The sequence below is a fragment of the Panthera onca genome, chromosome A2 (assembly GCF_046562875.1).
Source record: "Panthera onca isolate mPanOnc1 chromosome A2, mPanOnc1 haplotype 2, whole genome shotgun sequence".
NCBI lineage: Eukaryota > Metazoa > Chordata > Mammalia > Carnivora > Felidae > Panthera > Panthera onca.
The window spans coordinates 141,131,591-141,155,834 of NC_138340.1; the positions used below are offsets into that span (position 1 = coordinate 141,131,591).

At 36.7% G+C, this 24,244-nt stretch overlaps 1 long non-coding RNA gene across 3 annotated transcripts in view; it reads right to left on the minus strand.

The window, feature by feature from the left end:
• Positions 1-24,244, minus strand: part of LOC132679463 (uncharacterized) — a 477,892-nt gene that overhangs the window by 109,994 nt on the left and 343,654 nt on the right. For all 3 annotated transcript variants that reach the window (XR_009610166.3, XR_009610165.3, XR_009610167.3), the window contains one exon: positions 3,251-3,333. This is a non-coding gene — a long non-coding RNA (uncharacterized LOC132679463). The remainder of the gene's footprint in view (positions 1-3,250; positions 3,334-24,244) is intronic.

Consider the following 24,244-nt stretch of genomic DNA (forward strand, 5'->3'; position numbering starts at 1 on the left):
ATGAACCTTGAAGACATTATACTAAATGAAATAAGCCATTCACAAAAGGACAAATATTGTATGATTCCACTTATATGAGGTATCTGGAGTAATCAAATTTTTAGAGACAGAAAGCAGAATGGTGGTTGAGGTAAGGAGAGGGAATGAGAAATCAGTGTTTAATGGGTACGGAGTTTCAGTTTGGAAGGTGAAAAATTTCTGGAGCTGGATGGTGGTGACGGTTGCACAACATGAATAAACTTAATGCCACTGGATGCTTAAAAATAGTTAAGACAGCACAGCTTAAGTTATACGTATTTACCACAATTAGAAATATTCTAACTACATAAAAAAATAATGAATATAGAAGTTCCAATTCTTCTTTAGTAACTGAAACATTTCAGTTAGCTTTCTGTTCTAACCAGATCTGGGGGCAATTAATGGTTTAATGCTTTTATTATAAGGGAAGCTGTTACCAGAAAGTGGGGGAAATAGGTGCTGGGTAAGCAAAAGTAGCAAATGCTGTCTATGCCATGACTCCAAAGCAGGATGCAGGTTTGAAGTAGTTGGAAAGCCACAAAGACAGGGAGTAAGGGCTCAGTCAACAGAGGCAGAGGGGCCATACAGTTCAGAGGAAGATTAGGAGGGCTTTGGGAAATCATGAGTTTTAGTTTGGGAATCTCCTTCTCCAACTGTAAAATGGTTGATTCATCAGATATTATTATTTTTTAATTGACTTTATCATATTTATTTTCTTTCTACTACTACTAAATTAGTTTCACACATTTTTGCTTCTCCCACTGGACTGTAAGATCTTGTAGAATACAATCGATGCCATATTTATTCCCAACTTCCTTATAATTCATAATAGACACATTCTTGATAATGACTGAATCAATGAAGGGACGGAAAGTAACACAGTACTCGTCCTGTTAGAATTCACAGTGCAGAAAAGTATTGGTGTGTCAATCAAACAATTAGAACATATCTTGATTATTTGAGCCACCTACTAAATTCAGGAGAAGGTGGTCCAAAGTTTTTCTTAATCCACCAGTACAGAATCTAATATAATTCTGGTGAATTGGACCTACCACAGAATAACAGAATGTACTGAGACTGATACAATAAGATAATAAAAATAATAATAGTTAACAATTCTTTAGAATTTAAATGTCAGACTCTGTATGAAGCACTTTCCGTGGCATCTCTTTTTTAATCTTAATTTTGGAGGTATTTATTTTTATTTTACAGACAGAAGAATCCAAAGAATCCAAAGAGATAAGGTTAAATAATTTTTCAAAGCCACATTCAAATTATTAGGTTGATTATTTAAACCCAGAGAATTTAATCCTAATCCCACAGAATTTGAAGATAAATGCACCTTTCTTATCTGGTGATGTCATGAAAAGCAGACCAGGAGCACTTACTCTGCACACTGTCAGGCCACCCAAGCGCATATGATTGCTTAATTCAAGAATATGAAAATATTTTCATTAGTATTTACAGATTATTATGGAGATTTTTTTTAAAGGAGTAAACATTTGGGGCACCTGGGTGGCTCAGTCGATTGGGCGTCCAACTTCGGCTCAGGTCAAGATCTCATGGTTTGTGAGTTCGAGCCCTGCGTCAGGCTCTGTGCTGACAGCTTGGAGCTTGCTTTGGGTTCTGTGTCTCCCTCTCTCTCCATCCCTCCCCACTCATGCTCTGTCTCTGTCTCCTTCAGATATAGATAAACATTTAAAAAATTAAAAAAAAAATAAAGGAGTGAACATTTTAGTTGTTTTCAATAGTGAAATTAGTCATTCAATTTTTGTTAGGGAGCATTTGCAAGCCTGGGGCTTTTTGTGGAGTGCAATGTGAACAGATACATATTTAAATAAAAGTGACAGGCCTATTCTTGCAAAAAAAATGGAGCTAAAATATTTCCTTAAGGAAAAGATCAGGTTTTAAAAGATATAGTTAAAAGTAACTATTTTTTTAATAAAAGTGATTTAAACATTTAAAAGTTATTATTTAGTTATTAATGCCAAAGAATTGAGTATATGTGAGTTCCCAGTTGAAGTACTCATTTGAAAATATCTCTTGCAAAGCATGGCTCTATGGGGTGTTCCTGTAACATAAGTTGAGCCTTCTATTTGGCTTTTCGATGTGCTAGACATACATAACGTGTATCATGCTCCTGATGGAATGGACGTTCATTGGTAATTGGTATCTAGCCCATTTTACTCCTTTGCGTTAGGGCATGAGAACGAAGACCTACCTATAGCTTCATTCCTCTAAAGGTCACTTAGTTCTACACAAAGAAAATCTAGTTTCATAGAGCCATTCTCTGCACCTTTACCGTTCACCTTTCTAACTCTTATCTGAATGTGCCATATTGTGTTGGGCCAGACAGTTTCTATTGGGAAAACCAAACATCAAATAGCGCAAACATGGATCACCACCCCACTCTCATTAGTCTACTCAAAATACATGCCCTGATTTATCAGTAATATTTTTACTTAATTTCTGTATTTAAAAAAAATGTTTATTTATTTATTTTGAAGGAGAGAGAGAGAGTGCGAGTGGGGTAGAGGTAGAGAGAGAGGGAGAGAGAGAGAATCCCAGCAGGCTCTGTGCTGTCAGTGCAGAACCCCGCAGGGGCTCGATCCTATGGACCATGAGATCATGAATTGAGCCCAGATCAAGAGTCTGATGTTCGACCGACTGAACCACCAGGTAACCTTCTGTATTTTTTAACTAAAACCAATTTAATCATTATTTTATTTTAAAAGTTGTCTTAATAAAGAATAGCAGACATGCAAAAAAAAAGTATACAATGATTATACATCTCAATAATTTATTATGAAGGGAATATTTTCATTTAATCACTCCCAAGGTAAGCATGATCCTAATTTCTAAGATTGTAGTCTATTTTTCCCCTAGCATCCGGCTGTTATGAAAAACTGTATACTCACATTTTGTTGGTATATACCAAGGGATGGAAACGGCTGCATCAAAAGGTAGGTTTACATTTGATTTTAAAACAACACGAAACCATTTGTAAATTGGTTATTTTGTTTGCCATTCTTACCAGCAGTACCTGAGAGTTCCCATTACCCACATCTTTGCCAACCTTCTGATAAGCAACATGGAGCAGAGTTTTATTAATGTGTTAGTGAGAGAAATGTTTTCTTTATATTGGAGCATTTCATATATTTATATTTCATATGTTAATCTTTTGTAATGTAAGTCTAAATATCACTATTTGCTTAAAATATGACCCACCTACCTCCTCCTGTAGTTCACGAGTCTGTCCAAGGCTTATGCTCTGCTTCTGTGCCTTTTCAGTCTCTTCTAATTTCACCAGAGGCCCTGGAGAGAAAAGCATCCCCGATTATAGTTTTTATAAGCATTTCCACTGTATGTGTACATGTATTAGTGCCTTTTTTGTGCTAGGCATTTTATGTACCTTATCCCATTTTCTCTTCAAAAACATATTTGAGAGAGGAGGGAAGGAAAGGGGAGGAATGCAGGGGAGGGGAGAGAAATTAAGTAATGTGGCCAAGGTCAGACTCAGATTTAGGAAGCTGGGGAAAGCATGGAATCAAGTTTATTTAATCCCAAAGTCCATACCATTTTCAGAGCATCACAGTGCCTTTTATGGCAGCAGACTGCTGATACTTGTTATTTAAATATAAAAGATCTAAAACAGATAGATTTTATATATTTTTAAATTTTAATATTTATTTAGTTTTGAGAGAGAGAGAGACAGAGCATGAGTGGGAGAAGAGAGAGAAAGAGGGAGACAGAATCTGAAGCAGGCTCCAGGCTCTGAGCTGTCAGCACAGAGCCCCATGTGGGGCTCGAACCCACGAACTGCGAGATCGGACACTTAACCGACTAAGCCACCCAGGGTCCCGTTACTTCCACTTTTAAATGTTAGCATTATCCATGGGGCTCTTGGGTGGCTCAGTCGGTTAAGCGTCCGACTTCAGCTTAGGTCATGATCTCACAGTCTGTGAGTTGGAGCCCCATATCAGGCTCTGCACCGACAGCTCAGAGCCTGGAGCCTGCTTCGGATTCTTTGACTCTCTCTCTCTCTCTCTCTCCTTCACCCGTTCGCACTCTCTCTCTCAATAAATCAATAAATAAATACTTAAAACATGTTAGCATTATCCCTTTACATATACATTTTCTTAGTGTTTAAAATAATCTGTAAAAACAATTAATCATATTCCGATATTACTGTTTCTTTCCTATGTTGAAAACCTTACCAGTGCCAGGGAAGCAGTTGACTGCCATTATGAATTTAATGTGAAATATTGCAGATTTTGTTTTTATCTGTCAAGTGCAAGTACCCGTAGGGAATTAGAAGTCAGCAAGACATTCTCAGAGAATCATACCTGTTCGAGGTCCAGGAAAGTAACACATAAATACAGGACAAAGAGATTCATCAACATCAATGTCAGAAAGGCATGGAGGAAGTGTGTGCCCTCTTTCCCTGGTCTGATTCTGAACAGGAATTCTCTGAGGACTGTACTGAGACTCCTTCTTCTTCTTTCCTCCTCCCTGTGTACTGCCTGGCACAACCAGTGTGCCCTTGGGTTCTTGTACTCAGGTTCTTCCCCCCAGGGTTCCCTTTGCCAGAATTGTTCCTGTTGTTTGTAATAAACGTCCAGAAGAGTTGGGCTGTGTTTTAATATTTCAAAGGATTTTCAGGTCAGTGCTTTTCCTGTGATTTTAAAAAATGCAAACTTAATTTTACTATGGTGTTTAATGAACCTGTGATAAATGTTAAAAACTCTGTTTGCATTTAATGTAGGACCTGGATTCTTCATATTGAGGAATGATTAAGACATTAGTCCACCCTTTCTATGGAAAACAAGTTATGCACAGTTGAAGAAATAGAGACAATAGGAAAAATAATTATTTTGTGCCTAACGTGTGCTAGCTACTGTACATACATTATCTTATTGAACAAAAAAAAACTCTCAAGGTAGTTACTATCACCCCTATTTTGCAGATGAGTAAGTGGGTATTAAAGAGAGCAAGGATTACTATTTACAGCCAGTGGCTACAGATGAGGAATTCAGGATTGAATTCAGGTAAGCCTGCTACCCAAGTCCCTGATTCTTTCACCAAAACATTTGCCTTGCCAGACTTGTAACTAATATCGATGTCTATTAATAAACAGACAAATAATACAATAAATCTATGCAGGCCATTTTTTCTAACCAGTTTGTCTTCACGCATGGGAAACAGGATGGCATAATGGCAGATATGAGCACAGTTTTGGATGTCAGCAAGCATAGATTCCAATCCTGACTATAACACTGATTAATTACTTTATCTCTAATACCTATTAGAGTATCAAACTAAACTAGCCTCTGTGAGGTTCTGCTTTCTCATGTGTAAAATGGGAATAATAATAACATCTAGATCATAAGGTGATATTATAAATAAGATAATGAAAATTAAGTGTTTAACACTGCGTTACGTAGAGTGCAAACCATTAGCTATAATTATAGTATCTCTTATAGACTTTAACACATGTAAAAACTATTTAAAACAATCTGCTTATTAATAACAAATAAAAGAAAGTTATGATTTACCACTGTGCTAAGTCTAAAAAGCATAACCGTGATGGGCTGGTACTTAACAATAAAGGCATTTATCTTCACTTAAAAACATAAGTAATTCTTAAATTAGGAATAAAAGTGTCAGTGCAAGAACAGTTGCATTTGCTTGTCATTAATAGACTTTACTTTAAAAAATTTTTTTTAATGTTAATTGTTTTTGAGAGACAGAGAGACAGAGCATGACAGGGGAGGGGCAGAGAGAGAGGGAGGCACAGAACTCGAAGCAGGCTCCAGGCTCTGCGCTGTCAGCACAAAGCCTGACGTGGGGCTTGAACTTATGAACTGTGAGATCATGACCTGGGCCAAAGTGGGATGCTCAGCCGATTGAGCCACTTAGGCACCCCGTCATTAATGCACTTTAAACCGACCAAGTAACTAAAGACTTAAAATGTCCATTTCCTCAATTCTTTGCTTGGACATTTCTCTACATCTAATAAGGGTTACAAACCATGGATATCAATTGTGAAATCATCCTTAGTGAAATCCAGGAGCTTACATAAGACTTTGAACCACTTGCGATTGTTTGGTCTAGAGCTTTCTGCACACCAGTGATGTAGGAGGAACCCCTACAACAAACAGCTACAATGAACTATAAATAAATAACTTGTAGCTGAAAGGAACAAACGGACTCATCAAGTTTCGCATTTTATTCAGCTCAACAGAGATACAATTTCAAACTTAGTCATGGACTAAGGCTGAATTGATAGGTTGTCATGACCACAGTTCCAAGCACTGAGAGTTTTTTCAGTTCCTCATGGTATCACAGCAGGGGTCATTTTCTTATCATTAATTTTAATTTCTTTCTCTCTCTCTTTCTCTTTGGCCTACTTTGCATAGTGACCTACAGAATATGTCACCCTCTTAATCTTATCTAGGTCACAAACTGGAACAGGGAGAGACATCATGCTGCATTTCATCTGTAGAAAAGAAAGATTTCCAAATCTTTGAGAGGGATAGGAGGCCTAGTGTTTCCAATTTGGTTCCACAATGAAAAATCTATCATTTTGCCTCTAAGATTAACCATTTAAGTAAAATAGATTATACATTAATGTTTACTTCCCCCCGCCATGTGAATACAAGTCGAGTGGGAATATTTATTTTACAGTCTAACAAAGTATTTTTGAATTTTGTCAGAAACATCTCACATAGTAATTTTGTGTCGAGTTTACATTTGTCATCATCCACAGAAGAACCTTGTGGGTCAGAGAAGCCACTACAGTGTCTTATTTTGTTCCCATTAGGGACAACACTTAACAATGAGCCAGACTGTGTTCCAATAAAACTTTATTTATGGGCTCTGAAATCTGAATCTCATATACTTTTCACGTATCACAAAATACTCTTTTATTTTTTTCTAAGCATTTAAAAATGAAAAAGAGATTCCTCGGTGGCTCAGTCGGTTAGGCTGACTCTTGATTTTGGATCAGGTCATGACCTTATGGTTCATGAGTTTGAGCCCCATATTGGGTTCTATGCTGGCAGCATGGAGCCTGCTTGAGATTCTCTCTCTTTCTCTCCATCCCCCCACCCCCTCAAAATGAATAAATAAACAAAAAATGAAAAAATTTCTTAGTTCATCTACCATACAAAACAGGTGGATTTGGCCCATGGGCTAGCTATAATGTGCTCACTTCTGCACCAGATGATTGAATTGAAAGAATGGACATTATTTGATTTGCAGAAACAAAGTGCACATCTATGAATATTTATCTTATTTGTGCAAATATAACCTGGTCATTCACTGGATCTTCCCACTAAACTCCTCCACTAAAACAGTGCATATGTGAATGCCCTCTAGAACAAGTAATTATTTGACAAATATAGCTAAATCATTTTTTTGTAAGCTACATAGATCTTATCTTATAGGAAAGACTCTATATTTATGGTCTATATTCTCTAGGGATACCAATGTATAATTTATTTTGATTTACAAATTCATATTCCTGTGTCATTAATAGTATGAAATTCATTCATTAGTCTAAATCATACTATTATGCTATGTTTTTTAATATCTATAATATTAAAAAACAATAACTCCTATGTTTTTTAATATCAATAAATAACTATAAGAATAGATTTACATAATAGCAGAAAACGAATTTATTGCAGGATATGTGAATGTTTGTTCCTTCTTTAATTTTTGAGGTATCAAGGAAGCTCACTTTTGTAAATAACCAAATGATGATTTTTTTTTTTATAAAGTCAATAATGGTGGCAATGAAGTATGAGTAGAACCCTAACCTCATTTCTTAATCTCTTTGGGCCTTAGTATCTTTAACAATTAAAAAACAACAATGTCTTTTCACAGCTTTATGTAAATTCTTTGTAAATGGTGGCTTGCTATAAACATAAAAAAAGATTATTACTCAAGTAAAGTATCTATTTCAAAGTGCAAAAATTGTGAGTGTGTATATACGTATATATGTATGATTTTTAAGTGAAACATACATAGATGGTTATTGAATTTATTCAAAATTTGGAATTAGGTATTGGGAATAGGAATTTATTTGAATGCATATGTGTTTGTGGATATAGGACATAAGATATATATATGTAAGAAGCTTAAATTTACATTTTAAATGTATAGTTTCAATGAATTTGCCTACAAGTCTTTTAAACCTAACTTCTTCCATAGGAAAAGATATATAAAGTTGTGCTGGGAAATATGACCCAGTTTTTTCAAATTAGCATTCATGAAGTTTGGTGGTTGCGTCTTAGCAGAACATATTGAAAATGTAGCTCTAATTGTTAACAACCCCCTCCATTCCTATGTTTTTTAATATCAGCATTAAGAAAGCCCCTGAGGATGCATTTAGGTGAATAAAGAGGACTTACAATCACATGGTTAGGTGACTGCCTTTTTTTTTTTTTTTTTGCTCTAAAGATTTACTGTCACAAAAACAAGTTTTGCTGCCGATTTAAATTACAAAATTAATGAATGTTCATTTTTTAAAAGTGGAAACACTGGAAGATACAAAGAAGACAAAAATTCACACGTTGTCCCACTTTTCCAAATAAAATCACACTTAATATTTTGGTGAATTTTGGATCCATTTACATTTAAACTACTGAATTTACAATTTACATAAAATTTGCATATGGATGCTTTTAATTTGATATAATGCCATAATCCCTTTTCCAATGTCATACAGAACGTGAAAGCATCAGTGTGGCAGTCAGGGCTTGATCAGAAGACAAAATAAGAAGATATTTTATTATAAGGATTTGATTTTATGCAAGTGAGAACACAGGTTAAACAGTCTACGTGAAGCTGTCCTTCTCTGTCCGGTGCAAGAGGCTGAAGGCAGCAAGGCAGGCAATCTGGAAGGAAGGAGAGCCATAAAGAAGAGGAGGAGCCGAATACGCTAGGAACCTACCAGGGTGAGTGGGGACTGATGAGGCTGGACTGGTTTCCCACAGCCTCCAGACCTCCAGTTTTGATGCATGGAAATAACCTGCAAAGAGAAGCAGGCATCCACCCTCAACAGCAAAACGCACACCTGGCCCCGGAGCTGGAGGAGCTGCTGAAGGAGCACCAGCGGGAGCTGGAGAAGCTCCTTCCTGGCTGCTGACCCATCCAAGGTGGACAGGCAGGAGCTGCGACAGGGTGGGGTCCTCCGCACTGCTCTTCCCCTGAGAAAAGCACAGGGATGCCTTGGCTCGACTTCACTTCCAAATCTCACACAAAGTTCTGGCACTCCCGACTCCCAACTGTGCAGAAAAGGGATATACATATCTTGCTCAAATGAGCACGGTACCATTCTACCACAATCACTTTTATTTTAATGCCGATACAATAGTTCCTGAAGTGGGCACACTATGGTTGGTACCACAACGTGCAGTTATTGAATATTTGGGAACGTGGAGATGCCTAACAGTATTTTATAGATATCATACCTTGTTACTTTGCACATGGTCTCTAAGGATCACGGTGGTCAGCATTTGTTAGTTGGCAACATTTACTGATTCTTCTCTGTTTAACTGACCTAATACTTGCCTTCAGGTTTGAGCTTGAGTATGAAGGTCAAGAAGTCTCTCCCGATTTTGTAAAACTTGTTTGTGGTCCCCCACCGCGCTCCTGTAATGCTCTGTGTTAGCTCTACTGCAGAGTCCTTACTTTTCAGTGCGATTGCACATGCACCTGTGTCTTGCAGCAGATTCTAAATCACTTGAGGCCAAGTATCTCAACCGTTGGACCTCCAGTTTTTGGAAGTAGGTAAGCAATCAGTGCTCTTGAATTCATGAAATCAAACTGCTACTTAAACCAGCAAGATATATTCTTTTGTTCTATTGGTTTTCCTTATTTCAAAATATTCTCCGATTTAGTCACACGAGTTTTCTTCAGAAAAATGCACTGATGACCAGCTTTCCTCTGGCCTCATGGGGCACTTTGCCAGTCCCCGTGGATGAAAGTAATTGGAAATGTTTGCCGTTAGCGTCACATGGTTGGCAAATCTATGCAAAAATAAAAGCCGTTTCACCAACCGAATAACAATGTTTTGAGATTTTCTGTTTGGGATCAACTATTAACTTTTTGAGCTGTAATTTAATTTAACTAAAAACTTAAAAACTGGATTATGGTCGATACAAAATGTTACACTAATTTCAGGCATACAGCGTAGTGATTTGACAACTCTATATGTTATGCTATGCTCACCACAAGCATACCTACCACCTGTCACCGTACAACGCTATTACTATACCACTGAATATATCCCCTATGCTGTACCTCTCATTCCCACGACATGGATCAACTATTATCAAAGTTAATAAGTAATAGCTAAAAACAAAAGCAATCGCTATGTACCATACTTCTGCTAAGTATAAAATGAAGAAACTCCAGTTAACTCATTGCAATTCTTTTCCAAATATTCACGTGAAATACATATTAATACTGAATTCATGCGATGTCTCTCACTCATCTGTTATTCAGAGTGCTTTTACAAAGGGTAGTTTCAACTTAAAGACGAGAGGAGAGACTTTGAATAAAGGACAAACACAGGAAAATGTAATCTCTGAATATTTTGTCTTCTGTTACTTCTGTCAGGGTATGTAGAAGGTTCACTTTTGCACTATTCTAAACATAATCAATTACTGGAGCCCTATTTATGTTAGTGAGCTGGTAGTGCTGGAAAGATAGTAGGCTCTTCTCCAAAATTTATGAGATGGCTGTATCTATTACCTTACTCTCTGTAATACTTTCCTTTTGCACATTTTGGCTTTATTTTCCATCCAAACTGGTAAGTTCTGTAGTAATTAATTATTAAATAGATATCACATTTCTAAAAGCCTTTTGTTATCAATGCTCATTCTTTTCATCATTGGGTTTGATATCTTTGGGTTTGATGAAGTCAGCTTTTAAGAGTGTCATCAGAACTTATTCAATATCTCATTTCCTTCACCTCTCTGCCCCTGGTACTGCTTTTATGACTTCGATTTTTTTTAGTTTCCACATAAAAGTGAGATCATGCAGTATTTCTTTTTCAGTGTATGCCTTATTTTACTTAGTATAATGTTCTGGAGGTTCATACATGTTGCCACAAATGGCAAGATTTCCTTCTTTTTTTAAGGCTGAATAATATTCCACTGTATCCATATGCCATATTCTCTTTGTCCATTTACCTATCAATATTTAGGTTGTTTGCATATCCTGGCTATTGAGAATAATGCTGTGATGAACATAGGAGTGCAGGTATCCCTTCAAAATGCTGATATTATTTCCTTTGGGGATATACCTATATCTAGAAATGAGATTGCTGCAGATTAATATTTAGCGTGATAGCTATTGTTAGTAATACTCTATTACATACTTGAAATTTGCTAAGAGAGTTGATCTTAAGTGTTCTCAGCACACACACATGAAAATCATAACTATGTGAGGTGATAGATATGATAATTAGCTTGATTGTGGCAATTATTTCACCATGTATATGTATATCAGAACATCACATTGTATGCCTTAATTATACATAATATTTGTCAAGTATACCTCAATAAAGCCAAAAAATTAATAAGTGTTAGCATTAGGCTTTAATTTGAATTTTTCTTTCTCTTATTTGCAAGCAAACAGAGTCTAATGTCATGGCAAGTTAGAATACCCAAATATCACCTGTAAAATATTGATGCATGTTTAAAGCAGATGTATTCTAAATAATAAATAGATGAATTACTTCCCTTTATTGCCGCACAGTTTTATATTTTATGGGCTCTAAAGTGTGACATAAATGGCTATGGTTCCAAGTGTTCTGTTCTTTAGACATGCTCCTACTGTTGATCTTTGCTGCGTTCTCCATCTCTGACAGATCTCAGTATCACTTATCTCTGTCAAACCAGCCTCCAAAAGATGGCACCCAGGAGGTGATTACTCACTGAAGGTGATGAAATGAGCCACAGTGGGAAGCACAGGTTGGGCCTGAAGATACCTATGGCATTTTAGCTCATTCTTCCTCAAATCTTGGATCATCTTTGTTTCTTAAGGAACAATTTTCACTGACTTCCTTGGCCATTACCCTATTAACCTTGAGCTATTAACAACTGAGTTCACTCAATTATTGAATAATACCCTGAACTATATATATATATATATATATATATATATATATATATATATATATATATATATTATATTACAGTTATATTACTTTCAGGTGTACAATATAGTGATTCAACAATTCCATACATCACCTGGTGCTCATCACAAGTACTCTCCTTAATCCCCATCACCTATTTCACCCATTCCCCGCCCCACCCCCCCACTCACCTCCCCTCTGATAACCATCAGTTTGTTCTCTATAGTTAAGAGTCTGTTTCTTGGTTTGTCTCTCTCTTTTTTTTCCTTTTGATTGTTTCTTTTGTGTCTTAAATTTCACATATGAGTGAAATTATATGGTATTTTTCTTTATTTTGCTGAGCAGTATATTCTCTAGCTCCATCCATGTTGTTGCAAATGGCAAGATTCCATTCTTTTTATGGCTGAATGATATTCAATGTTCTCTAACCATCTTCTCTATGTATTCATCTATGGATGGACACTTGGGTTGCTTCCATAACTTGGCTATTGTAAATAATGCTGCTATAAACATAGGAGTGCATGTATCCCTTTGAATTAGTGTTTTTGTACTATTTGGGTAAATGCCTGGTGGTGTGATTACGAGACCATAGGGAAGTTCTATTTTTATCTTTTTGAGAAAACTCCATATAGTTTTCTACAGTGGCTGTACCAGTTTGCATTCCCATCAACAGTGAAGGAAGGTTCCCCTTTCTCTACATCCTCGCCAACACTTGTTTCTTGTGTTGTTGATTTTAGCCATGTTGACAGGTGTGAGGTGATACCTCATTTCATGATGACTGATGTTGAATATCTTTTCATGTGTCTGTTGCCCATCTATATGTCTGTCTTCTTTGGAGAAATGTATGTTCATGTCTTCTGCTCATTTTTTAATTGGATTATTTGTTTTTTAGGTGTTGGGTTGTATAAGTTCTTTATATATTTTGGATACTAACCTTTATTGGATAAATCATTTACAAATATCTTCTCCCATTCAGTAGATTGCTTATTAGTTTTTTTGGTTGTTTCTTTTGCTGTGCAGAAGCTTTTTATTTGATGTAGTCCCAGTAGTTTATTTTTGCTTTTATTTCCCTTGCTTCAGGAAACATATCTAGAAGAATGTTGCTATGGCTGATGTCAGAGAAAGTCCTGCCTGTGCTCTCTTCCAGATTTTTGTGGTTTCAGCTTTCACACTGAGGTTTTCAATCCATTTTGAATTCATTTTTGTGTATGGTATAAGAGTGGTCCAGTTTCATTCTTTTGCATGTAGCTAACCAGTCTTCCCAAAACCATTTGTTGAAGAAACGTTTTTCCATTGGGTATTCTTTCCTGTTTGCTGCAGATTAACTGACCACATAATTTTGGGTTTATTTCTGGGTTTTCTATTCTGTTCCATTGATCTATGTGTCTATTTTGGGTCAGTACCATACTATTTTGATGACTGTATCTTTTTAATATAACTTGAAGTCTAGAATTGTGATGCCTCCAGCTTTGCTCTTGTTTTTCAAAATTGCTTTGGCTATTCAGGGTCTTTTGTGGTTCCATATAAATTTTAGGATGATTTGTTCTAGTCTGTGAAAAATGCTGTTGGTATTTTGTTAAGGATTGCATTAAATGCGTAGATTGCTTTGGGTAGTATACACGTTTTAACAATGTTCTTCCAATCCATGAGCATTGAATGTCTCTCCATTTCTTTTGTGTCATCTTCAATTTCTTTCACGAATGTTCTACAGTTTTCAGAGTATAGGTCTTTCATCTCATTGGTTAGGTTTATTCCTGGATATCTTACCATTTTGGGTACAATTTTAAATGGTATCATCTTCTTAATTTTTGTTTCTGCTGCTTCATTATTGGTATATAGAAGTGCAAACAGATTCCTGCACATTGATTTTATATCCTGCGACTTTATTGAATTAACTTATCAGTTCTAGTAGTTTTTTATTTGTTTTTTTTTTTTTAACGTTTATTTATTTTTGAGACAGAGAGAGACAGAGCATGAACGGGGGAGGGTCAGAGAGAGGGAGACGCAGAATCTGAAACAGGCTTCAGGCTCTGAGCTGTCAGCACAGAGCCCGACGCGGGGCTCGAACTCACGGACCGCGAGATCATGACCTGAGCCGAAGTCGGCCGCTTAACCGACTGAGCCACCCAGGCGCCCCTTCTAGTAGTTTTTTAAATACCCTGAGATTTTTAATAGTATCCATACATACTATATTGTTTTGCTGATTGGAATTAAGTGAAAAGTTATATATGAGAAATATTGCTATTTGGATTATACAACTTCAAAATATTATCTTTGTCACTTTTGTATTCCTGGATGTATTTGTGCTTAAGCTTATCCAAAAATTCTTTTCCCTTGGGATAAGAGAGGTTTTTTTTTTTTTTTTAACTCAATGGATTAATTTTATTCTTCCTGCATGGTTTCACAGTTTCTTCTTCGTAGACTGAGGGGGAACTGTTAGATTAATTTCATTTCATTGTGTAGAACACCTTTCACCTGTCTGGTACCTCAGAGGAGTAATATTCAGTTCTCAAAAGCTAAATGACATATCTGCAATGTGGAAAAGGACAGGGAAGAAAGAGTCATGCCAGGTGAAGATTGTTGCCATTTCAGAGTCAAGCACTTTCATCTCCAGATTCATATCTTATTTCTTTTCTTAATCCCAACACATAGAGCAATGCCAAGAATACAGAGGATAATCAATAACTTTTCAAATGAAAGAAAGGTCAATAGTGTCTGATAGAAAAATAGGCACTACATTAGAAAAAGCCCTACAGCTGATATTTCTGGGAATATACTTCAGATATCTTATTCCTGAAGTTGGTACTCTATATGGGCTGAGAAACAGGAAACAGAGAAAGATGTCATTTACTACTGTCCGCATCACCTTGCCTGCCAGGAAAAAGTTAGGAACAGTGGGACACTACAAATTCGTCGGTACTTCCTGATGTATGTAAATGGAACCCTAGCTCTGTGCTCTTTTTCTCCTCCTCTTACAAATAGCATAAACTAAATTCCCTTTCAGTCTCATCAAGCATCCTTTAATTTCAGTCATCCTGCTTTGAGTTAATGGTATAAAAGCAGAGGCCCATACCACTTTTCCTTTAAAATGCTGCTTGTCTGTACACTAAGTAAATGCAAGGAGAGACCATGGCCCAGCTGGGGATACAAGGAGAAAAGGAGGAAATCAACATGAACTTACACATGTAATAGAACTACTAAGCCTTTGTTCTACACTCCCATTAGTTTATATGATAGCAGGCAAAAAGATGGAGGCTCCCATTTAGATATTGACAAATTTAAACTAAATGCAATGCTATTATTCTCAATTGTAAAACCTATTTCCAAAGACACAATGAATGTAGTGCTTTATTTAGATTCTGAGTCATTCCAAAAAGGGATTTGATTTGGATTGCATATATACACAAATGAGTGGTAAACTAAGAGGAAAGTGATAATAGAGTTTGAAAAATAAGGTGTAACCTAATGTAAGGATAGTTCACAAGCAAAGGATAGGACCATACAACAGGGTTTTCTATGGAATTTTAGAAATGATCAATAAAGCAGTTTCTTTTTTAAAAAAAATTGTTTTGGGGCGCCTGGGTGGCTCAGTCGGTTGGGCGGCCAACTTCAGCTCAGGTCATGATCTTGCGGTCCGTGAGTTCTAGCCCCGCGTCTGGCTCTGTGCTGACAGCTCAGAGCCTGGAGCCTGCTTCATATTCTGTGTCTCCCTCTCTCTGACCCTCCCCTGTTCATGCTCTGTCTCTCCCTGTCTCAAAAATAAATAAACGTTAAAAAAAAATTAAAAAAATTAAAAAAATTGTTTTAATGTTTACTTGTTTTTGAGAGAGAGCAGGGGAGGGGCAGAGAGAGAAGGAGACACAGAATCTGAAGCAGGCTCTGGGCTCTGAGCTGTCAGCCCAGAGACTGATGTGGGGCTCGAACCCATCCATGTACATGAGATCATGACCTGAGCTGAAGTCAGACACTTAACTGACTGAGCCCATCCAGCACCCCAAGTAGTTTCTTATTTTCCTAGTTGTCCATATGCACAGCTCCATAAAGTGAATGTCTATGGATTACAGAGGGGACTGACATATCATTTTTCCTGGTATTGAAACTTGTAAGACATTTCTAATATGGCTTACAAAGGAGACATAGTACATTTTCATGCTAAATATAATAGTGAGTTTCAAATAACTGTTCCTTGATGAAGGCCAATGTCATAATGCCAAAGCATAGTTCATTTAAAGCAACTCTGTGAGATGCCAAAGAAAATTGGCCCCCAAACACCATTTTAAATATCTAGATAGATCCAAGAATATATTCAGTCAATATACAATGGTTCTTACCACTTACTATGGTATTCCATAAGGGTAGACAAATATTAATGGATTATTAGAGTCCCAAAATAGATCTACATTTATAAAGACCATTCATTTTTAACATTAGCCAAAAAGGAGTGAAAGCTTTTCAACAAATGGATACCCATATGGAAAATTTGAACTTCAACTACTACAATATGCCATTTACAAAAATTAATTTGTTATGGGTCATAGACCTAAATTTAAAAGCTAAAATAATAAAGCTTCTAGAAAATATCTTCACAACCTAGGCATAGAACTGGATTTCTTTTTATGTCACTAAAGTAATTACTGACAGAGAGGGCCTTACCATTGCTACTTTGGTAATTGTTTTCTATCTTACAGCCTCTTTGTTCCTCCTTTCCTCTCCTACTATCTTCCTTTGTGATTCATTGGTTTTTTATCGACATACTTTGATTCTATTCTCAGTCTTTTTTTGAACCTTCTATAGGTATTTTCTTTGTGTTTACCTTGGGGCTACATAAAACACCTTATAGTTATAATAATCTATTTTAAGTTGATCACTTCAATTGCATACAAAAACTCTATACTATTACGCTCCCCCTGCACACTTTAAGTTACTGATATCACAAGTTATATCTTTTTAGATTGTGTACCCATTATTCTAATAGATACGGTTTTTGAAAGACTTAATTTTTCTAGAGAAGTTTTGGCATCACAGCAACATTGAGGAAAAGATACAGAGAGCTCTCATATCCTCCCCTGTCCCACACATGCGATGCCTCTTTCATTGTCCACATCCACCACAACAGTGGTATATTTCTTACCACAACCAGTGAACTGACATTGACTCATCATAATCACCCAAAGTCCATAGTTTACACTAGTATCCACACCAAGTATTGTGCATTCTGTGGGTTTGGATAAATGTATAATGACACATACCCATCATTTTAGTATCATACAGATATTTTCATGGCCTTAAAAATTTTCTGTGCTCTCCCTATTCATGCCTTAATCTCCTTCCCACTGCCCAATCCCTGGAAACCACTGATCTTTTCACTGTCTCCATAGTTTTTCCTTTTCCAGAAGGTCATAGATTTGGACTCATATAAGATGCAGCCTTTCTGAATGGCTTCATTCACTTAGTGATATGCCTTTAGGCTTCCTCTATGTCTTTTCATGGCTTGATAGATCATTTCTTTTTAAAGCTCAGTAATATCCCACTGTCTGGATGTGCCTACCATTTATCCCTTTGCCTACCAAGGAAATCTTCGTTGCTTCCAAGTGTTGACAAGTATGATTAAAGCTGCTGTAAGCATCCTTGTGCAGATTTTTATGTGCACATGTTTTCAACGTCTTTAGGTAAATACCAAAGAGCATGATTGCTGGACTGTATGGTAAGAGTCAGTTTAGCTTTATAAGAAACAACCGAACTGTCTTCCAAAGTGGCTGCACTGTCCTGCAGTCCATCAATAATGAAGGGGAGGTCCTGTTGCTCCACACCCTCATCAGCATTTGGTGTTGTCCGTGCTCTAGATTTTGGCCATCCAAAGACTTGTATAGTAATAACTCATTGTTGTTTTAATTCGCATCTCCTTGAGATTCTAGGGGTCCCTTAAACCTCTTCTGTGCATATGTCTTCTCTATACTTAATGCATGCAAATTCCAGATTAGGGTGATTTGCTGGTATCTTTTTTTCAGGAGCTTTTAATCTCTTGTTCCCTCTGGTGTCTGTTTGCAATACTGCAGGTTCTCTAGAGTTGCTGCAGGCCACCGAGCTCTCTTTAGTTTTCAGAAGCCCCTAGGCTTTGAGAGCATGCTGAGGTTTTTTTTTAGTGGTTTGAGTTGAGTGAGACAGAAACCAGTCCATTGGACACCTCCCCCTTCCCCCCTCCCCCGCCCAAAAAAAGTCTGACCATTGGTTGTGTGGTCTTTTCTTTCCCTCCCCAGGGAGAAGTTGGGATCTGGGAGTTTTCTACTGAAGTATGGTGTTGTGCTGGGGTTAGAGACTAAGGAGGGTGAAAATCACACATTTCCCTACTGACTTTGATGAGACTAGCGCCTTGCTCACCTTACGGGGAAAGGGCCTCTAAACTGGTTTCTGTCTTTCTCCCAAACGGACTTGTCCACATATCATTGTTAAGTCAGTGTCTCTGTGAGAGGAAGGATGTCTTTCTACAGTCAGAAGTACTGAGTGTTCTCTGGGCATCCAACACTGTAGCCACCTGGAAAAGCGTGGCCTGGTTTTTTTGGCTGTCATTATCACCATGAAAAATTAGTAGATCCAACTTCATCACTGAATACTTATGCTATCCAGATCCTTAGTTACATCTCTGAATGAGATTAGAGAAGCTGGAAAAGTTAAAAGTATTGATTAACCATTAGGGATTCATCTTAGAGCAAAAGGACAGGCTTTAGATATGAGAGTAAGTACATTTCTCTTGGGAAATCAACCCATTTTTATACCCACTAGATATAATTATGCCCTGATGAGGCCAAAGCTTTCCATTATATTTCTTTTATTTTCTTTTTAAAATCATCTTAGTAGGTTCTGTTCTTGCTTCTTGCAAGAAAATAATGGGTCTATATAGGATAATTTTAAAGGGATACTATGTACTCTAAACTGTAATCTTTAAAAAGTAAGAAGTCTTGTTAATAATTGCCTGCTTTTCTCTCTTCAGTCCCTAGACCTATTAACAATTCAATCAGTAAATGACTTTGTGACAATCACAAATCAAGGAAATAATATTTCCACTGAGACCTTGAAGGACACTGCAGATTGGCAAATGAAATATATAGGTCAGATTAATATTTATTTGTTTTCCAGATAATTTTTTTATTTAACACATTTGCATTAGTAACATGCAAGTTTTTTAGCAAGATTCACAACACATCAGGAAAAATTTAGAAGACCAGAAATAATTTTAATGTCTTTAGTTATTTAGGAAAAACATTTCCTCACACCTAAAAGTTAAGTTCAGAAAAATGTCTTTTAAAATTGCTAAAAAAAATGGAATTTATATTTAAAATTTTTTTATGTTTATTTGTTTTTGAGAGAGAGACAGAGTGCAAGCTGGAGAGAGACAGACAGAACCTGAAGCAGGCTCCAGGCTTTGAGCTGTCACACAGGGCCCCAGGCAGGACTCGAATCCACGAACCGCGAGATCATGACCTGAGCTGAAGTCGAACGCTTAACCAACTGAGCACCCAGGAGACGCTTTTTTTTGTTTTTTGTTTTTTCAATTTTTGTTTTAGGTTTCTAAAAAATGAATGGAATTTAAACATTACTTATCTGGAATTTATCTATTATTTAACAAATATTTCTTGAATACTGTGTAAAAATAGTTGTGAAAGCAATTTGATGAATAATTCTATGATTCATACACAAATAAGTATAATAAACTGCATTATGGAATTAGTACTATGGGAAAGATACAATATATTACAGAAATTCAGAGGACAGAGTAACCACTGCAGTGGAGTGAAAGGCTGTTAGCTCCTGAGGGAAAGAATCATGCTTATGTTATATTGTATTTCTGGTGCATATCACAGGGTCTAGGAATAGTTGAATGAATGAATTCAAATGTACTTCTTTAATAAGGTGATTCAATTTAAGCTGTATTATGATTTACAGAGAAAAGAATAGGAGGTACTTCAGACAGAGTACGTAGTACACTTTGAGCCATATTAAAAAAAAAAAAAAACAAACAACTATAGGACATATCCAAAAACCAAGTAATTCAGTTTCAGTAAAAATTATATGTGATGAGGCTAGCAAGGTAGATAAGACTCACTTCGTAGAGGTGTTTTACCTATTACTCACCAGATAATTGGAAGCAGGGAGGTTTCTGAGCAGGAGAGTTAACAGGACTAAAGATCCTTTGCAAAAATTAATTTGACAGAAATATGTAGGAGAGACTGGAGGTACGAGAAACTCGTTGGACCGCCACGCTATTTGTGGCAAGACTAAAGGGCCTAAAGTAGGGGCAATGAGAAGAGGGATGAGGATATGTATGAAAATATATAATGGGGGTAGGATTGTTAAGACTTACCAACCAACAGGATATGGATAATGAGATAAAAGAGGAGAGAAAAATTAAGATAACTTTATTTTCAAAACCCGATTAAGGTAAAGCATTTTGCCATTACCAGAAATACTGAAGTTGGAAAAGGAGGCCAGTCTGAACGCAAAAGGAAAGATCACACTTACATCAATGGGACATTAAAGTGGAGAAGTCCACAAGGTAGTTGGCAAAACAGAATGTAGGAAGGTGTTAGGGATTCAGACTGGGAAATTATTTGTCAAGAAGTAATAGTCAAATCTTTAGAAGTTAATGAAATACTAAAGGAAGAGAGGAGATTGGAAGGAAAGGGAAGAAATAAATGTTTGAAAGCATGTTTTTGTTTACGGCAGAGAAAGGAGAAAATGGAGCCATCTCTGTGTGGAGATATATTGATTTGGGCTATGGCACTTGAGGGCTGACATATAATTACAAACCTAAGAGCATTTTTTTCCTTCAAGTGTATTTGTATTTGAGGTTCATGAAGAGAATGAATGTTTAATATAGATAACACTGCATAAAGTCATGTAACTGACTTTTTGTTAGATGTTAATTTTCTATTTTATTTTATTGTGTTAAGAACATTTAACATGAGATCTACCCTCAACAAATGTTTGAGTGTATAATACATTATTGTTGACTAAAGGTACAATATTGTACAGTAGATTTCTAGAGCCTATTCTTGCTTGACTGAAACCTTATGCCTTTTAATAAGTGATTTCCATTTCTCCCTCCTCCCAGAACCTGAGAAATTCCATCCAAGCCCTTTGATTATATGAATTTGACTATTTTAGATAGATCATATATGTGGAATCATACAGTATGTGCCTTTCTGTGACTGGTGTATTTCATTTAGCCTAACGTCCTTAAGGTTCATCTATGTTATTACATGTTGCACTATTTCTATTTATTTTATAAGGCTGAATAACATTCCATTGCATGTATATACCACATTTTCTTTATCCATGCATCTATCAATGGACATTTAGGTTTTACAGAAATAGAAAAAAAATTCTAAAATTCATATGGAACCACAAAAGACCAAACATAGTCAAATAGTCTAGAGCAAGAAGAACAAAGCTAAAGGTATCACACTTCCTGGTTTCAAAATATATTACAAAGCTATAGTAATCAAAACAGTGAGGTACTGGCACAAAGACAGACATATATCCAATGGAACAGAACAGGGCATACAAAAAATCCACTTTTATAGTCAGTTGAACTTCTGCAAGCATCCCAAGAAATACTCAATGTGGAAAAGATAGTCTCTTCAAGAAATGATTTGGAAAAACTGGATATCAATATTCAAAAGAATGATATTGGACACTTACCTTATACCATACATGCAAGTCAAGTCAAAATGGATTAAAGACTTAAATGTAAAATCTGAAACTGTAAAACTCCTAGAAGAAAACATAGGGGGAAGTTTCATGACATTGGTCTTGGCAATGATTTCATGGATATGACACCAAAACCATAGGCAACAAAAACAAAAATAGAAAAGTGGGGCTACAAACTAAAAAGCTTCTATACAGCAAAGGAAACAATCAACAGACTGGAAAAGAAACCTATGGAAGTGGAGAAAATATTTGCAAACCATATATCTGATAGGAGTTAATATTTAAAAAAATATAAAAAACCCTTACAACTCAATAGTAAAAAACACACAAACAAAATAATAAGCCACTTAAAAATGGGTTAAAAACTTGAATAGACATTTCTCCAAAGAAGACATACAAATGACTAAAGTCACTAATCATCAGGAAAATGGAAACCAGAATTACAATGACATCACCTGAAATCTATTGTCAAAAACTCACTTCTGTTCTTTGGAGCTAAACTATAATTCAAAGACAGAGTTTGAGATAAAGAGGAACAGTTGCTGGGGCACCTGGGGCACCTAGTTCAGTCAGTTAAGCATCAGACTTCGGTTCAGGTCATGATCTCACAGTTCATGGGTTCTAGCCCCGTGTCAGGTTCTGTGCTGGAGCCTGCTTTGGATTCTGTGTCTTCCTCTCTTTTTGCCCCTCCCTCACTCATGCTCTGTCTCTCTCTCTCTCAAAAGTAAACATTAAAAAAAAAAAACAAGAAACAATAGCTTTATTGCTTTGCCATGCAAAGGAGGCTGCAACAGGCTACGGCCTTCAAAAAACTGCAAGCCCATCAGGAGGAAGGGGCGGGGGTGGGATTATAGGGAAAAATCAGGATCTAGACGGTTTCGACAGGAATTGAGTGCTTGATGCCAGCCTCCTTAGACATGGCTTTAGAGTGGTATGGGCTTCCTGAAACAAAAGGCTAAGAAGAAGTGGGGGAAGGGTTTGCAGAAGAGAGGAAAAAGGTTACTTTAAAATTGAGCTTCCTTGAAGCATTAGTGCAGCCATTTTGATTTTTGTTCAACTTTATGTTTTTAAGTGGTTTCACTATCAAGATAGCTTTTATTTAAAAAAAAAAACGGAAGACAAGTTTTGGAGAGAATGTGGAAAATTGTAACCTTTGCACATGTATAGGTGGGAATGCAAAATGGTGCAGCTGCTATGGAAAACAGAATGGAAGAGTGCCTGGGTGGCTCAGTCGGTTAAGCATTCGACTCTTGATTTAGGCTCAGGTCATGATCTCATGGTTCATGGGTTCAAACCCCGCATTGGGCTCCGTGCTTGGGATTCTCTCTTTCTCTTCCTCTCTCTCCTGCCCCTCACCCACTCTCACGTGCATGCTCGCTCTCTCTCAAAATAAATAAACTTAAAAAAAAAAAAAAAAAGAAACCAGTTTGGAGATTACGCAAAAAAAAAAAAAAAAAAAAAAGGCCTACCATATGATCCAGCAATCCCATTTCTGGGTATTTATCCTAAAGAACCGAAATCAGGATTTTGAAAAATTGGCAATTCTGTGTTCATTGCAGCACTGTTCACATGACTATTTTTTAAAGGATGTTTTCATTATTCCATATTTGCCTACCTCAGAATTTATTTTTCACTGTTGTGGAATTGACTTTTCTGTCACATATATCTCCCAAGTTTATTATTGAACAATAATCAACCCTTCTTTCAGCTGGTACTTCTTAAGAAATCTCAGACAAAAGTTAAAGTGAGGTAAATGTCTTCACCCATTAGGGTTTCTATCAAAACTACCAGATACTGGGTAGCTTATAAACAAGAAACATTTATTTCCCACAGTTCTGAAGGTTAGAAGTCCAAGATCAAGGTGCCCATATGATCTAGTTCTGATAAGGGTTCTCTTCCAGTTACAGACAGCTGTGTCCTCCTCGAGTGGCAGAAAGGGCCTCTGAGGAAGAGCTCTCTGAGGTCTCTCTTACAAGGGCACTAATCCCATTCATGAAGGTTCTGCCCTCATGTCCGAATCACCTACTACAGTCCTTCCCTCCTGATACCATCATTTTGAGGGTTGAGACTTCAAGATCATAATTTGGGGGGAATGCCAACAGTCTAAAGCAGTTAAGCTTTAGTCTTTATAAATGTGGCTGCATGGTAGGAACTTAAGGTTTCTCCCTGGGTAAAAACCCAAAGAAAAAGCTACAGGGTGCTGAAAGAATGGGCTGAGTTCTAGCCCATTCCATAAAGCCCTGATCTAGCCCATTCCATAAAGCAGGTGAATGTTTTTATCCTAATCAAGACCAGAGGTTCCCAAACTTTCCTGCTTCATGTGTTAAAATCCCAATGCCCAGGTCTGATTGCATGCTAATTAAATGA